The sequence below is a fragment of the Oncorhynchus keta genome, unplaced genomic scaffold (assembly GCF_023373465.1).
Source record: "Oncorhynchus keta strain PuntledgeMale-10-30-2019 unplaced genomic scaffold, Oket_V2 Un_contig_14679_pilon_pilon, whole genome shotgun sequence".
In the NCBI taxonomy this organism is placed as follows: domain Eukaryota; kingdom Metazoa; phylum Chordata; class Actinopteri; order Salmoniformes; family Salmonidae; genus Oncorhynchus; species Oncorhynchus keta.
Window position 1 is genome coordinate 3,140 of NW_026278880.1, and position 16,517 is coordinate 19,656.

Consider the following 16,517-nt stretch of genomic DNA (forward strand, 5'->3'; position numbering starts at 1 on the left):
TATAGTAATTGTCCATTGAACCATATTGCAAATGCACGTGCACTTGCAATATGATTATATAGTGAAAAACATCACAAAATGGACATGATGAAGTCAACACAACGAGTGATGGAAAGGAACAACTATCACTGCCCGGCCATCCCGAGTTCATCAGGCCAGTCAATTTTGCATTTCTGCAGGATTTTTGAGCATGTCAAATTTCTACGTCATTTGGCCCACAAAAAAATCCTTATGCACAATTTAAAAAAATATATAAAAAATATGATAATAAAATTGGACAAAAGTATATTCATACAGTTCTTACACATGTGTAATTGACAAAAAAATTGAAAGAATTTCAAAAAACGGTCCAGAAAGCACTTTTAAGGGTGTGTGAAGTTTTTACAAAATTTTGACATTTTTGACTTTTGACTTTTGACTTCCTATGAAATCATATTGAAATTGGACAAAACATATTCCTTATGCGCATGTAAAAAAAAAAAAAAAATTATGATAATAAAATTGGACAAAAGTATATTCATACAGTTCTTACACATGTGTAATTGACAAAAAATCGAAAGAATTTCGAAAAACGGTCCAGAAAGCACTTTTTATGGGTGTGTGAAGTTTTTACAAAATTTTGACATTTTTGACTTTTGACTTTTGACTTCCTATGAAATCATATTGAAATTGGACAAAACATATTCCTTATGCGCATGTAAAAAAAAAAAAAAAATTATGATAATAAAATTGGACAAAAGTATATTCATACAGTTCTTACACATGTGTAATTGACAAAAAATCGAAAGAATTTCGAAAAACGGTCCAGAAAGCACTTTTTATGGGTGTGTGAAGTTTTTTACAAAATTTTGACATTTTTGACTTTTGACTTTTGACTTCCTATGAAATCATATTGGAATTGGACAAAACATATTCCTTATGCGCATATAAAAAAAAAAAAAATTATGATAATAAAATTGGACAAAAGTATATTCATACAGTTCTTACACATGTGTAATTGACAAAAAAATCGAAAGAATTTCGAAAAACGGTCCAGAAAGCACTTTTTAAGGGGTGATAAGTTTTTGAAAAAATTTCATTTTTCAAAATTTTACTTTTGGACATTGACTTGGGTTACATCTCCAATATGAAAAACCCCGGTGGAGCGCATTTGCCCCCTGTTGAATTTTTAAAGTGTTACAACTGGCAATTGCCATATGGCATTTGCAATACACTTTGCATGAATCAACGCCGAATTGGGTGGTATTGGCCAATGTGTATATGGTTTGTCCGATGCCAATGACTTGCCATTCATTTTTGTCCAATACAGGGGGGACTTCCCTTACTTTCAGAGGAGCAGCGTAGCACACACCATTGAGGCCCACAAACAAAGCTGTGGAAAGGTTCCTTGAAGCCAGAGCATAAAGAAAGATGCCGAAACCCGCGATCAAACCAGGGACCTTTAGATCTTCAGTCTAACGCTCTCCCAACTGAGCTATTCCGGCAATTCACTCAACATAATTCTGTGGCACCCTTGACAATTCACATGCATGTGACTCGTAATTTTGACACTCAAAATGTACATAATAGCTAGTATGGGGATCGAACCCATGACCTTGGCGTTATTAGCACCACACTCTAAGCAACTGAGCTAACCGGCGATTTACTATTTTGCTCAATTGTTGAAATGCACTGAGCCTCTGCAAGTGCTGGCACATCAACAAACAAGTCCACCAACAGCATAGCCTGACAAGACTGGACCCTCTTGGTTGCTTCTTGTGGAAATTCCAAACGGCTGGGGAATTAGCTCAAATGCTTTGCACGCGTGAGGTAGTGGGATCGATGCCCACATTCTCCAAAGCACATTGTTTTATGGATCCAAGAAAACTCCAGTTCACACTTCATGCAGCCTTGTCTTACGACAACCTACTGTCATGTAAACAATGGCAAGAAACTGTCATGTAACAATGACAAGAAACTCTCATGTAACACTGATGTCACAATGTCAGATGAAAAAGAAAGACATTACTTACTTTCAGAGAGCAGCGTATCACACACTCTAACCAACTGAGCTAACCGGCCGCTGGCTACAGAGCACAATTGTTGAGATGCACCGAGCCTCTGCAAGTGCTGGAGCGCAAACTAACAAGTCCACCAACAGCATAGCCTGACAAGACTGGACACTCTTGGTTGCTCCTTGTGGCAATTCCAAACAGCTGGGGAATTTGATCAATTGGTATTGTGTTTGCTTAGCATGCTATAGGTAGTGGGATCGATGCCCGCATTCCCCAAAAACACATTTTTTTGTGGATCCAAGAAAGCTGCAGTTCACACTTCATGCAGCCTTGTCTTATGACAACCTACTGTCATGTAGCAATGACAAACAACTTTAATGTAACACTGATATCAAAATGTCAGATGAAAAAGCAAGACATTACTTACTTTCAGAGGAGCAGCGTAGCACACACCATTGAGGCCCACAAACAAAGCTGTGGAAATGTTCCTTGAAGCCAGAGCATAAAGAAAGAACAAATAAAGATGCCGAAACCCGGGATCGAACAACGGACCTTTAGATCTTCAGTCTAACGCTCTCCCAACTGAGCTATTCCAGCAATTCACTCAACATAATTCTGTGGCACCCTTGACACTTCACATGCATGTGACTCGTAATTTTGACACTCAAAATGTACATAATAGCCAGTATGGGGATCGAACCCATGACCTTGGCGTTATTAGCACCACACTCTAACCAACTGAGCTAACCGGCCATTTGCTATTTTGCTCAATTGTTGAAATGCACTGAGCCTCTGCAAGTGCTGGCACATCAACAAACAAGTCCACCAACAGCATAGCCTGACAAGACTGGACCCTCTTTGTTGCTTCTTGTGGAAATTCCAAACGGCTGGGGAATTAGCTCAAATGCTTTGCACGCGTGAGGTAGTGGGATCGATGCCCACATTCTCCAAAAGCACATTGTTTTATGGATCCAAGAAAACTCCAGTTCACACTTCATGCAGCCTTGTCTTACGACAACCTACTGTCATGTAAACAATGACAAGAAACTGTCATGTAACAATGACAAGAAACTCTCATGTAACACTGATGTCACAATGTCAGATGAAAAAGAAAGACATTACTTACTTTCAGAGAGCAGCGTATCACACACTCTAACCAACTGAGCTAACCGGCCGCTGGCTACAGAGCACAATTGTTGAGATGCACCGAGCCTCTGCAAGTGCTGGAGCGCAAACTAACAAGTCCACCAACAGCATAGCCTGACAAGACTGGACACTCTTGGTTGCTCCTTGTGGCAATTCCAAACAGCTGGGGAATTTGATCAATTGGTATTGTGTTTGCTTAGCATGCTATAGGTAGTGGGATCGATGCCCGCATTCCCCAAAAACACATTTTTGTGGATCCAAGAAAGCTGCAGTTCACACTTCATGCAGCCTTGTCTTATGAAAACCTACTGTCATGTAGCAATGACAAGCAACTTTAATGTAACACTGATGTCAAAATGTCAGATGAAAAAGCAAGACATTACTTACTTTCAGAGGAGCAGCGTAGCACACACCATTGAGGCCCACAAACAAAGCTGTGGAAATGTTCCTTGAAGCCAGAGCATAAAGAAAGAACAAATAAAGATGCCGAAACCCGGGATCGAACCAGGGACCTTTAGATCTTCAGTCTAACGCTCTCCCAACTGAGCTATTCCGGCAATTCACTCAACATAATTCTGTGGCACCCTTGACAATTCACATGCATGTGACTCGTAATTTTGACACTCAAAATGTACATAATAGCCAGTATGGGGATCGAACCCATGACCTTGGCGTTATTAGCACCACACTCTAACCAACTGAGCTAACCGGCCATTTGCTATTTTGCTCAATTGTTGAAATGCACTGAGCCTCTGCAAGTGCTGGCACATCAACAAACAAGTCCACCAACAGCATAGCCTGACAAGACTGGACCCTCTTGGTTGCTTCTTGTGGAAATTCCAAACGGCTGGGGAATTAGCTCAAATGCTTTGCACGCGTGAGGTAGTGGGATCGATGCCCACATTCTCCAAAAGCACATTGTTTTATGGATCCAAGAAAACTCCAGTTCACACTTCATGCAGCCTTGTCTTACGACAACCTACTGTCATGTAAACAATGACAAGAAACTGTCATGTAACAATGACAAGAAACTCTCATGTAACACTGATGTCACAATGTCAGATGAAAAAGAAAGACATTACTTACTTTCAGAGAGCAGCGTATCACACACTCTAACCAACTGAGCTGACCGGCCGCTGGCTACAGAGCACAATTGTTGAGATGCACCGAGCCTCTGCAAGTGCTGGAGCGCAAACTAACAAGTCCACCAACAGCATAGCCTGACAAGACTGGACACTCTTGGTTGCTCCTTGTGGCAATTCCAAACAGCTGGGGAATTTGATCAATTGGTATTGTGTTTGCTTAGCATGCTATAGGTAGTGGGATCGATGCCCGCATTCCCCAAAAACACATTTTTTGTGGATCCAAGAAAGCTGCAGTTCACACTTCATGCAGCCTTGTCTTATGACAACCTACTGTCATGTAGCAATGACAAGCAACTTTAATGTAACACTGATGTCAAAATGTCAGATGAAAAAGCAAGACATTACTTACTTTCAGAGGAGCAGCGTAGCACACACCATTGAGGCCCACAAACAAAGCTGTGGAAAGTTCCTTGAAGCCAGAGCATAAAGAAAGAACAAATAAAGATGCCGAAACCCGGGATCGAACCAGGGACCTTTAGATCTTCAGTCTAACGCTCTCCCAACTGAGCTATTCCGGCAATTCACTCAACATAATTCTGTGGCACCCTTGACAATTCACATGCATGTGACTCGTAATTTTGACACTCAAAATGTACATAATAGCCAGTATGGGGATCGAACCCATGACCTTGGCGTTATTAGCACCACACTCTAACCAACTGAGCTAACCGGCCATTTGCTATTTTGCTCAATTGTTGAAATGCACTGAGCCTCTGCAAGTGCTGGCACATCAACAAACAAGTCCACCAACAGCATAGCCTGACAAGACTGGACCCTCTTGGTTGCTTCTTGTGGAAATTCCAAACGGCTGGGGAATTAGCTCAAATGCTTTGCACGCGTGAGGTAGTGGGATCGATGCCCACATTCTCCAAAAGCACATTGTTTTATGGATCCAAGAAAACTCCAGTTCACACTTCATGCAGCCTTGTCTTACGACAACCTACTGTCATGTAAACAATGACAAGAAACTGTCATGTAACAATGACAAGAAACTCTCATGTAACACTGATGTCACAATGTCAGATGAAAAAGAAAGACATTACTTACTTTCAGAGAGCAGCGTATCACACACTCTAACCAACTGAGCTGACCGGCCGCTGGCTACAGAGCAAAATTGTTGAGATGCACCGAGCCTCTGCAAGTGCTGGAGCGCAAACTAACAAGTCCACCAACAGCATAGCCTGACAAGACTGGACACTCTTGGTTGCATCTTGTGGCAATTCCAAACAGCTGGGGAATTTGATCAATTGGTATTGTGTTTGCTTAGCATGCTATAGGTAGTGGGATCGATGCCCGCATTCCCCAAAAACACATTTTTTTTGTGGATCCAAGAAAGCTGCAGTTCACACTTCATGCAGCCTTGTCTTATGAAAACCTACTGTCATGTAGCAATGACAAGCAACTTTAATGTAACACTGATGTCAAAATGTCAGATGAAAAAGCAAGACATTACTTACTTTCAGAGGAGCAGCGTAGCACACACCATTGAGGCCCACAAACAAAGCTGTGGAAAGGTTCCTTGAAGCCAGAGCATAAAGAAAGAACAAATAAAGATGCCGAAACCCGGGATCGAACAAGGGACCTTTAGATCTTCAGTCTAACGCTCTCCCAACTGAGCTATTCCGGCAATTCACTCAACTTAATTCTGTGGCACCCTTGACAATTCACATGCATGTGACTCGTAATTTTGACACTCAAAATGTACATAATAGCCAGTATGGGGATCGAACCCATGACCTTGGCGTTATTAACACCACACTCTAACCAACTGAGCTAACCTGCCATTTGCTATTTTGCTCAATTGTTGAAATGCACCGAGCCTCTGCAAGTGCTGGCACATCAACAAACAAGTCCACCAACAGCATAGCCTGACAAGACTGGACCCTCTTGGTTGCTTCTTGTGGAAATTCCAAACGGCTGGGGAATTAGCTCAAATGCTTTGCACGCGTGAGGTAGTGGGATCGATGCCCACATTCTCCAAAAGCACACTGTTTTATGGATCCAAGAAAACTCCAGTTCACACTTCATGCAGCCTTGTCTTACGACAACCTAAAGTCATGTAAACAATGACAAGAAACTGTCATGTAACAATGACAAGAAACTCTCATGTAACACTGATGTCACAATGTCAGATGAAAAAGAAAGACATTACTTACTTTCAGAGAGCAGCGTATCACACACTCTAACCAACTGAGCTGACCGGCCGCTGGCTACAGAGCAAAATTGTTGAGATGCACCGAGCCTCTGCAAGTGCTGGAGCGCAAACTAACAAGTCCACCAACAGCATAGCCTGACAAGACTGGACACTCTTGGTTGCGCCTTGTGGCAATTCCAAACAGCTGGGGAATTTGATCAATTGGTATTGTGTTTGCTTAGCATGCTATAGGTAGTGGGATCGATGCCCGCATTCCCCAAAAACACATTTTTTTGTGGATCCAAGAAAGCTGCAGTTCACACTTCATGCAGCCTTGTCTTATGACAACCTACTGTCATGTAGCAATGACAAACAACTTTAATGTAACACTGATGTCAAAATGTCAGATGAAAAAGCAAGACATTACTTACTTTCAGAGGAGCAGCGTAGCACACACCATTGAGGCGCACAAACAAAGCTGTGGAAAGTTTCCTTGAAGCCAGAGCATAAAGAAAGAACAAATAAAGATGCCGAAACCCAGGATTGAACCAGGGACCTTTAGATCTTCAGTCTAACGCTCTCCCAACTGAGCTATTCCGGCAATTCACTCAACATAATTCTGTGGCACCCTTGACAATTCACATGCATGTGACTCGTAATTTTGACACTCAAAATGTACATAATAGCCAGTATGGGATCGAACCCATGACCTTGGCGTTATTAGCACCACACTCTAACCAACTGAGCTAACCTGCCATTTGCTATTTTGCTCAATTGTTGAAATGCACTGAGCCTCTGCAAGTGCTGGCACATCAACAAACAAGTCCACCAACAGCATAGCCTGACAAGACTGGACCCTCTTGGTTGCTTCTTGTGGAAATTCCAAATGGCTGGGGAATTAGCTCAAATGCTTTGCACGCGTGAGGTAGTGGGATCGATGCCCACATTCTCCAAAAGCACATTGTTTTATGGATCCAAGAAAACTCCAGTTCACACTTCATGCAGCCTTGGCTTACGACAACCTACTGTCATGTAGCAATGACAAGCAACTTTAATGTAACACTGATGTCAAAATGTCAGATGAAAAAGCAAGACATTACTTACTTTCAGAGGAGCAGCGTAGCACACACCATTGAGGCCCACAAACAAAGCTGTGGAATGTTTCCTTGAAGCCAGAACATAAAGGAAGAACAAATACATATGCCGAAGCCCGGGATCGAACCATGGACCTTGAGATCTTCAGTCTAACGCTCTCCAAACTGAACTATTCCGGCAATTCACTCAACCTAATTCTGTGGCACCCTTGACAATTCACATGCATGTGAATCATAATTTTGACACTCAAAATGTACATAATAGCCAGTATGGGGATCGAACCCATGACCTTGGCGTTATTAGCACCACACTCTAACCAACTGAGCTAACCAGCCATTTGCTATTTTGCTCAATTGTTGAAATGCACCGAGCCTCTGCAAGTGCTGGCACGTCAACAAACAAGTCCACCAACAGCACAGCCTGACAAGACTGGACCCTCTTGGTTGCTTCTTGTGGAAATTCCAAATGGCTGGGGAATTAGCTCAAATGCTTTGCACGCGTGAGGTAGTGGGATCGATGCCCACATTCTCCAAAAGCACATTGTTTTATGGATCCAAGAAAACTCCAGTTCACACTTCATGCAGCCTTGTCTTACGACAACCTACTGTCATGTAGCAATGACAAGCAACTTTAATGTAACACTGATGTCAAAATGTCAGATGAAAAAGCAAGACATTACTTACTTTCAGAGGAGCAGCGTAGCACACACCATTGAGGCGCACAAACAAAGCTGTGGAAAGTTTCCTTGAAGCCAGAGCATAAAGAAAGAACAAATAAAGATGCTGAAACCCAGGATCGAACCAGGGACCTTTAGATCTTCAGTCTAACGCTCTACCAACTGAGCTATTCCGGCAATTCACTCAACCTAATTCTGTGGCACCCTTGACAATTCACATGCATGTCAATCATAATTTTGACACTCAAAATGTACATAATAGCCAGTATGGGGATCGAACCCATGACCTTGGCGTTATTAGCACCACACTCTAACCAACTGAGCTAACCGGCCATTTGCTATTTTGCTCAATTGTTGAAATGCACCGAGCCTCTGCAAGTGCTGGCACGTCAACAAACAAGTCCACCAACAGCATAGCCTGACAAGACTGGACCCTCTTGGTTGCTTCTTGCGGAAATTCCAAACAGCTGGGGAATTAGCTCAAATGCTTTGCACGCGTGAGGTAGTGGGATCGATGCCCACATTCTCCAAAAGCACATTGTTTTATGGATCCAAGAAAACTCCAGTTCACACTTCATGCAGCCTTGTCTTACGACAACCTACTGTCATGTAAACAATGTCAAGAAACTCTCATGTAACAATGACAAGAAACTCTCATGTAACACTGATGTCACAATGTCAGATGAAAAAGAAAGACATTACTTACTTTCAGAGAGCAGCGTATCACACACTCTAACCAACTGAGCAAACCGGCCGCTGGCTACAGAGCACAATTGTTGAGATGCACCGAGCCTCTGCAAGTGCTGGAGCGCAAACTAACAAGTCCACCAACAGCATAGCCTGACAAGACTGGACTCTCTTGGTTGCTCCTTGCGGAAATTCCAAACGGCTGGGGAATTAGCTCAAATGCTTTGCACGCGTGAGGTAGTGGGATCTATGCCCACATTCTCCAAAAGCACATTGTTTTATGGATCCAAGAAAACTCCAGTTCACACTTCATGCAGCCTTGTCTTACGACAACCTACTGTCATGTAGCAATGACAAGCAACTTTCATGTAACACTGATGTCAAAATGTCAGATGAAAAAGCAAGACATTACTTACTTTCAGAGGAGCAGCGTAGCACACACCATTGAGGCCCACAAACAAAGCTGTGGAATGTTTCCTTGAAGCCAGAACATAACGGGAGAACAAATAAAGATGACGAAGCCCAGGATTGAACCATGGACCTTTAGATCTTCAGTCTAACACTCTCCCAACTGAGCTTTTCCGGCAATTCACTCAACATAATTCTGTGGCACCCTTGACAATTCACATGCATGTGACTCATAATTTTGACACTCAAAATGTACATAATAGCCAGTATGGGGATCGAACCCATGACCTTGGCATTATTAGCACCACACTCTAACCAACTGAGCTAACCAGCCATTTGCTATTTTGCTCAATTGTTGAAATGCACCGAGCCTCTGCAAGTGCTGGCACGTCAACAAACAAGTCCACCAACAGCATAGCCTGACAAGACTGGACCCTCTTGGTTGCTTCTTGCGGAAATTCCAAACGGCTGGGGAATTAGCTCAAATGGTTTGCACGCGTGAGGTAGTGGGATCGATGCCCACATTCTCCAAAAGCACATTGTTTTATGGATCCAAGAAAACTCCAGTTCACACTTCATGCAGCCTTGTCTTACGACAACCTACTGTCATGTAACAATGACATGCAACTTTCCTGTAACAATGACAAGAAACTGTCATGTAACACTGATGTCACAATGTCAGATGAAAAAGAAAGACATAACTTACTTTCAGAGAGCAGCGTATCACACACTCTGACCAACTGATCTAACCGGCCGCTGCCTACAGAGCACAATTGTTGAGATGCACCGAGCCTCTGCAAGTGCTGGAGCGCAAACTAACAAGTCCACCAACAGCATAGCCTGACAAGACTGGACACTCTTGGTTGCTCCTTGTGGCAATTCCAAACAGCTGGGGAATTTGATCAATTGGTATTGTGTTTGCTTAGCATGCTATAGGTAGTGGGATCGATGCCCGCATTACCCAAAAACACATTTTTTTATGGATCCAAGAAAGCTGCAGTTCACACTTCATGCAGCCTTGTCTTACGACAACCTACTGTCATGTAGCAATGACAAGCAACTTTAATGTAACACTGATGTCAAATTGTCAGATGAAAAAGCAAGACATTAATTACTTTCAGAGGAGCAGCGTAGCACACACCATTGAGGCCCACAAACAAAGCTGTGGAAAGGTTCCTTGAAGCCATAAAGAAAGAACAAATACAAATGCTGAAACCCGGGATCGAACCAGGGACCTTTAAATCATCATTCTAACGCTCTCCCAAATGAGCTATTTCAGAAAATCACTCAACTTCTTCTGTGGCACCCTTGACAATTCACATGCATGTGACTCACAATTTAAATTGGTTAACTATTGAAAGATTACTTTTTCCTACATTGTAATGGGCTACAATGACTTTGACCATGATTATGCACGCTGCAAATGACACTTCATTTTGCGGGTGCCTTTTCAGTATGTGGATGCATGTTACACCAAGCAGTGTAGTGAAGCAACTTTATTGGTCAAAACCATTAATTTGGGGGATCGGGTTTGCAAAATGCTATCAAATCACGCAATTTTACCATTTTTATGAAATGGTATCAAAAACCTACATTTGGCCATGTGGACACGGAGTAATTTTGCAGCTGTTTATTAAATCAGCAATGTCATAGCAGTTTTTTTTTAAAACAGGCTGAAATGTTTTGTTTATCATAGGAAAAGGCACAACATTCACATGGCTGTGCACTAAATGGGCAGTTCAGATTTGTCACTTCAGCTGCAACTGCAACTATCTCGTTGTGCAAAATCCTGACCATCGTCATTCAGCTCAAGTGGATTTGTACTGGTGTGGGCATTTGTCTCTTAATGTAACGTCTTCAGATTTCACAATTTCCTTTTTGCTAATATCTGGCAATTAAACAGTAAAGGATAAACCTCCCAAAGATGCAAATAAAAAAAGTAGGCCTAAACTGTCTGCGTAGGTTACTTGTATGGTAGAGCTGCGCCGTTCACAGAAGTCCTCCACATGTGAATCCGATGTCGTGGGTGTAGAATTGATTTTGTGTGACCAATTTTTCCAACAGCGGAAGAATTGCTCTGGCGCATTGCATGAAATTCTTGTTTAAAATGAAGTACTCGTGTTGAAAAATATGATTGCCTTGTTGATGATACCGACTGTCTATTCGGCAACTTTGGTTAAAACACGGTCAATTGATCAATATTCAGGTCGCCTGTAGTCTGACCATTCTGGATCATTTAGAATTTTAAGAACCATTTAGAGGGACATCTCACCTCATGTCAATGGAATAGAATATACATGTTTGACATCCATCATTTAACAAGCCATTGCAGTAGACCAAAATAAATATTGTTGACGGAAAGCCCAATTTCTGTTCTATAAAATAAAAACGTACTAAATCAGATTCATCCACGTCTGATAAGAGTTACCGTCTCCCGACTTAAACTCTAGACGGTAGAAATCTATTAAATTGACAGTTAACTTATTAACCCTTACATCGTATCCTCCTTGCAGCTGCAAAAACCCCAGCCTTATGATTCAGTACTATACAAGTTGGTTTAATTGAATTACTAGCTAACTAAATAACACAGGCTAAACACACAGGTGACACAATATGACAGCTTGTTACAAGGTTTCTCTTCACACCCCCCACCATTCCGTAAGGGACACTTATCATTGCTACATTTTTGAACACACGAACCGGCACCAGCTTGTAGTAAAAGCATGAATGTATTTATGCGGGATGCCCGACGTGGAAAGGTAGGTGGTTGGTCTTCTCTCTGATTGGCTACATGAGATCACAACGTCGTTTGTTGTCCGTGGCTCCAGTCTTGAACAGAACTACAGGATGGGTTTTCCTTTCACTCGTTCTGGAAGATGGGCTAATCAACCCTGTCGCTGATTCCTCAGTGGGTGATGAGTAGAATGGTTTGGATATAGTAGCAGAATGATCTCACTTAAGTTCATTTTTATAGGTACTTGTGAGTTTAGGAAAGTTCCAAACGTGTAGCTTGCGCCTCACGGTTTTCTGGTTAATGTTAATTTCTGTTACCATTCCTTTTATGCACTCTGGCCGCCGGGGACGCTTCTGTCAGTCTGACCAACTCTCTGTCCCTCGTGACTCATAATTTTGACACTCAAAATGTACATAATAGCCAGTATGGGGATCAAACCCATGACCTTGGCGTTATTAGCACCACACTCTAACCAACTGAGCTAACAGGCCATTTGCTATTATGCTCAATTGTTGAAATGCACCGAGCCTCTGCAAGTGCTGGCACATCAACAAACAAGTCCACCAACAGCATAGCCTGACAAGACTTGACCCTCTTGGTTGCTTCTTGCGGCAATTCCAAACGGCTGGGGAATTAGCTCAAATGCTTTGCACGCGTGAGGTAGTGGGATCGATGCCCACATTCTCCAAAAGCACATTGTTTTATGGATCCAAGAAAACTCCAGTTCACACTTCATGCAGCCTTGTCTTACGACAACCTACTGTCATGTAAACAATGTCAAGAAACTCTCATGTAACAATGACAAGAAACTCTCATGTAACACTGATGTCACAATGTCAGATGAAAAAGAAGACATTACTTACTTTCAGAGAGCAGCATATCACACACTCTAACCAACTGAGCTAACCGGCCGCTGGCTACAGAGCACAATTGTTGAGATGCACCGAGCCTCTGCAAGTGCTGGAGCGCAAACTAACAAGTCCACCAACAGCATAGCCTGACAAGACTGGACACTCTTGGTTGCTCCTTGTCGCAATTCCAAACAGATGGGGAATTTGATCAATTGGTATTGTGTTTGCTTAGCATGCTCTTGGTAGATCGATGCCCGCATTCCCCAAAAACAATTTTTTTTGTGGATCCAAGAAAGCTGCAGTTCACACTTCATGCAGCCTTGTCTTACGACAACCTACTGTCATGTAGCAATGACAAGCAACTTTAATGTAACACTGATGTCAAAATGTCAGATGAAAAAGCAAGACATTACTTACTTTCAGAGGAGCAGCATAGCACACACCATTGAGGCCCACAAACAAAGCTGTGGAAAGTTTCCTTGAAGCCAGGGCATAAAGAAAGAACAAATACAGATGCCGAAACCCGGGATCGAACGAGGGACCTTTCGATCTTCAGTCTAACGCTCTCCCAACTGAGCTATTCCAGCAATTCACTCAATATAATTCTGTGGCACCCTTGACAATTCACATGCATGTGACTCATAATTGAACCATATTGCAAATGCACAGTGACTTTGCAAAAGTGAGAAAACATAAACAAATGGACAATGGACATGATGAAATCAACACAACGCCATCCTGTGATCAGACCAGTCAAAAGCATGTACATAACTAAATCACTGCAAATCGTGCCATCCTGTGTTCAAATCAGGCCAGTCAACTATTTTGCATTTCTGCCAGTCAATTTTGCATTTCTTTTTGAGCATGTCAAATTTCTTATGGCATTTGGCCCCCAAAAAAGTGACTTTTGACTTTGACTTTTGACTTCCTATGAAATCATATTGTAAATGGACAAATCATGTTCCTTATGCACATTAAAATATAAAATAAAAAATACGATAATAAAATACAACTAAAGTATGTTGATACAGTTCTTATACGTGTGTAATTGACACAAAATTTGAAATAATTTCGAAAAACGTTCCAGGAAGCACTTTTTTAAGGGTGTGTGAAGTTTTTTACAAAATTTTGACATTTTTGATTTTTGACTTTTGACTTCCTATGAAATCATATTGAAAATGGACAAAACATATTACTTATGCGCATGTAAAAAAAAATATATATATATATGATAATAAAATTGGACAAAAGTATATTCATACAGTTCTTACACATGTGTAATTGACAAAAAATTCAAAAGAATTTAGAAAAACGGTCCAGAAAGCACTTTGTTAAGGGGTGATAAGTTTTTGACCAAAAAATCATTTTTTCAAAATTTTGCATTTGGACGTTGACTTGGGTTACATTTCCAATATGAAAAACCAAGGTGGAGCGGATTCGCCACCTGTTGGATTTGTAAAGTGTTACAACTGGCAATTGCCACATGGCATTTGCAATACACTTTGCATGAATCAACGCCGAATTGGGTGGTATTGGACAATGTGTATATGGTTTGTCCGATGCCAATGACTTCCCGTTCATTTTTGTCCAATACAGGGGGGTATTCCCTTACCTACAGTATTCCCCAACTTGTCTTTTGAGAGTATTCACACATTCTAAGAATGAAATAGATGCGCAAAGCCATCTGTTTTTGTTAACTGAAGCACATGGGTTCAATCCCTGTTCGACGTTTATGGAAGATAGCTGATATTATGGAAATGTACTTTCATCACAACAGTGTAAAGAAAAGGTCAATTGTCTTGATATGGCCACTGCGACCTGTATGCTCTAGTCGGCTGGCCCTCGCTACATATTCGTCGCCAGAACCACTGGCTATTTTGTTATTGACTGTGCGCTTCTTGTTCCATTTGTAACTCGTCGCCAGAACCACTGGCTCCAGGTCATCTGTAAGTCTATGCTAGGTAAACCTCCGCCTTATCAAAGCACTCACAGGCGGCCTAGTCCTTGCGCAGCAGTCCCTTCCAGCTGCAGTCAGAGCAGGAGATGCCCATCTGTAAATAGCCCACCCAATCTACCTACCTCATCGCCATATTGTTTTTATTTACTTTCTGCACTTTTGCACACCAGTATTTCTACTTGCACATCATCATCTGCTCATCTATCACTCCAGTGTTCATTTGCTAAATTGTGATTACTTCGGTACTATGGCATATTTATTGCCTTTAAAAAAAAATCCCTTCTATTTTGTTATTGACTGTGAGCTAGTTTGTTCCATGTATAACTCGTCGCCAGAACCACTGGTTCCAGGTCATCTGTAAGTCTATGCTAGGTAAAGCTCCGCCTTATCAAGGCAATCACAGGCGGCCTATTCCTCTCGCAGCAGTCCCTTCCAGCTGCAGTCAGAGCAGGAGATGTTCACCCCTCCGAGTCCAGACTGCAAATGAATTCAATGGAGTGGTGTATATATAAAGTACAGTGTATTGATATTGCGTTTTATCTGCAAATTAAATGGGATGGAAGCTCAGAGGGGAGTGCATGCTATATATGTATGAGGTCCTTTCTCCACTGAGTTTGTGTGCCAAATTCACATTTGCACAACTACTACATTCCAGAATGTTGATATATATATATATATATATATATATATATATATATATATTATATATTTATATATAATATATATTATATATATATATATTTATATATATATATATCAATATATATATATATACAGTGTATATATACATATACATATACATATATATATATATACATATACATATATATATATATATATATACATATATATATACATATATATACATTTATATATATACATATACATATATATATACATATATATATATATTGCAGTATAGAGTGGCATGGTGGCCAAGTGGTAAGGCGTCGGTCTCGTAAACTGAAGACCATTGGTTCTAATCCCATCCGTGCCTTTATAGAAAAGGCTTCAAAATCCATGGAAATTTAATTGGAGGACTTTGTAGAAAAATCATGTTGTATCAATATTTGAACACAACTATTATATTAAGGGGAAGTATCTCTACGATAGAGGCACTTTACATGTTTCCTGTCCTACAGTATTCGCCAACTTGTCTTTTGAGAGTATTCACTTGTTGATAGAGGAAATTATGGTTGAAATTACTAATTATGTATACATTTCAATCAGAACTGACTAGTCCAAATGCTATAATGTACTGTACATGTGAATTTTCTCTCTTGCTCCCTTTCCCAATTGTATATAATGTAGTCAGGAGTTAGTAACAATGAAGGTCTGTTCCTTAGTTCATTCAGTTGTACAAATCTCCAGGTGGTGGGAACGGGCCATCTCCAGATTGTCGGGAATGTTGATTTATGCTGACTGGCCTTGACTTCGTGCTGATAACGCGAGGGCTCAAGAGCTAGAGGGGCCCTCTGTTTGTGAAATGGAACCTTCCCAAGTTCTCTCACGTCACCCCGCTCCTCCGCTCTCTCCACTGGCTTCCAGTTGAAGCTCGCATCTGCTACAAGACCATGGTGCTTGCCTACGGAGCTGTGAGGGGAACAGCACCTCAGTACCTCCAGGCCCTGATCAGGCCCTACACCCAAACAAGGGCACTGCGTTCATCCACCTCTGGCCTGCTCGCCTC

The 16,517-nt window shown here is 41.5% G+C and overlaps 13 non-coding genes across 13 annotated transcripts; all 13 read right to left on the reverse strand.

Moving 5' to 3' along the window:
- Positions 1-2,673: 2,673 nt before the first annotated feature.
- trnai-aau (transfer RNA isoleucine (anticodon AAU)) lies at positions 2,674-2,747 on the reverse strand. Its single transcript has one exon. It is a non-coding gene; the product is annotated as a tRNA-Ile (tRNA).
- An 877-nt stretch (positions 2,748-3,624) lies between these two features.
- On the reverse strand, positions 3,625-3,697 carry trnaf-gaa (transfer RNA phenylalanine (anticodon GAA)). Its single transcript has one exon. It is a non-coding gene; the product is annotated as a tRNA-Phe (tRNA).
- Positions 3,698-3,779: 82 nt separating this feature from the next.
- Positions 3,780-3,853, reverse strand: trnai-aau (transfer RNA isoleucine (anticodon AAU)). Its single transcript has one exon. It is a non-coding gene; the product is annotated as a tRNA-Ile (tRNA).
- Positions 3,854-4,730: 877 nt separating this feature from the next.
- trnaf-gaa (transfer RNA phenylalanine (anticodon GAA)) lies at positions 4,731-4,803 on the reverse strand. The gene has a single exon. It is a non-coding gene; the product is annotated as a tRNA-Phe (tRNA).
- An 82-nt stretch (positions 4,804-4,885) lies between these two features.
- On the reverse strand, positions 4,886-4,959 carry trnai-aau (transfer RNA isoleucine (anticodon AAU)). Its single transcript has one exon. It is a non-coding gene; the product is annotated as a tRNA-Ile (tRNA).
- Positions 4,960-5,839: 880 nt separating this feature from the next.
- Positions 5,840-5,912, reverse strand: trnaf-gaa (transfer RNA phenylalanine (anticodon GAA)). Its single transcript has one exon. It is a non-coding gene; the product is annotated as a tRNA-Phe (tRNA).
- A 1,035-nt stretch (positions 5,913-6,947) lies between these two features.
- trnaf-gaa (transfer RNA phenylalanine (anticodon GAA)) lies at positions 6,948-7,020 on the reverse strand. The gene has a single exon. It is a non-coding gene; the product is annotated as a tRNA-Phe (tRNA).
- A 755-nt stretch (positions 7,021-7,775) lies between these two features.
- On the reverse strand, positions 7,776-7,849 carry trnai-aau (transfer RNA isoleucine (anticodon AAU)). Its single transcript has one exon. It is a non-coding gene; the product is annotated as a tRNA-Ile (tRNA).
- Positions 7,850-8,294: 445 nt separating this feature from the next.
- Positions 8,295-8,367, reverse strand: trnaf-gaa (transfer RNA phenylalanine (anticodon GAA)). The gene has a single exon. It is a non-coding gene; the product is annotated as a tRNA-Phe (tRNA).
- An 82-nt stretch (positions 8,368-8,449) lies between these two features.
- Positions 8,450-8,523, reverse strand: trnai-aau (transfer RNA isoleucine (anticodon AAU)). Its single transcript has one exon. It is a non-coding gene; the product is annotated as a tRNA-Ile (tRNA).
- Positions 8,524-9,545: 1,022 nt separating this feature from the next.
- On the reverse strand, positions 9,546-9,619 carry trnai-aau (transfer RNA isoleucine (anticodon AAU)). Its single transcript has one exon. It is a non-coding gene; the product is annotated as a tRNA-Ile (tRNA).
- An 873-nt stretch (positions 9,620-10,492) lies between these two features.
- On the reverse strand, positions 10,493-10,565 carry trnai-gau (transfer RNA isoleucine (anticodon GAU)). Its single transcript has one exon. It is a non-coding gene; the product is annotated as a tRNA-Ile (tRNA).
- Positions 10,566-12,436: 1,871 nt separating this feature from the next.
- Positions 12,437-12,510, reverse strand: trnai-aau (transfer RNA isoleucine (anticodon AAU)). The gene has a single exon. It is a non-coding gene; the product is annotated as a tRNA-Ile (tRNA).
- Between the last annotated feature and the right edge of the window lie 4,007 nt (positions 12,511-16,517).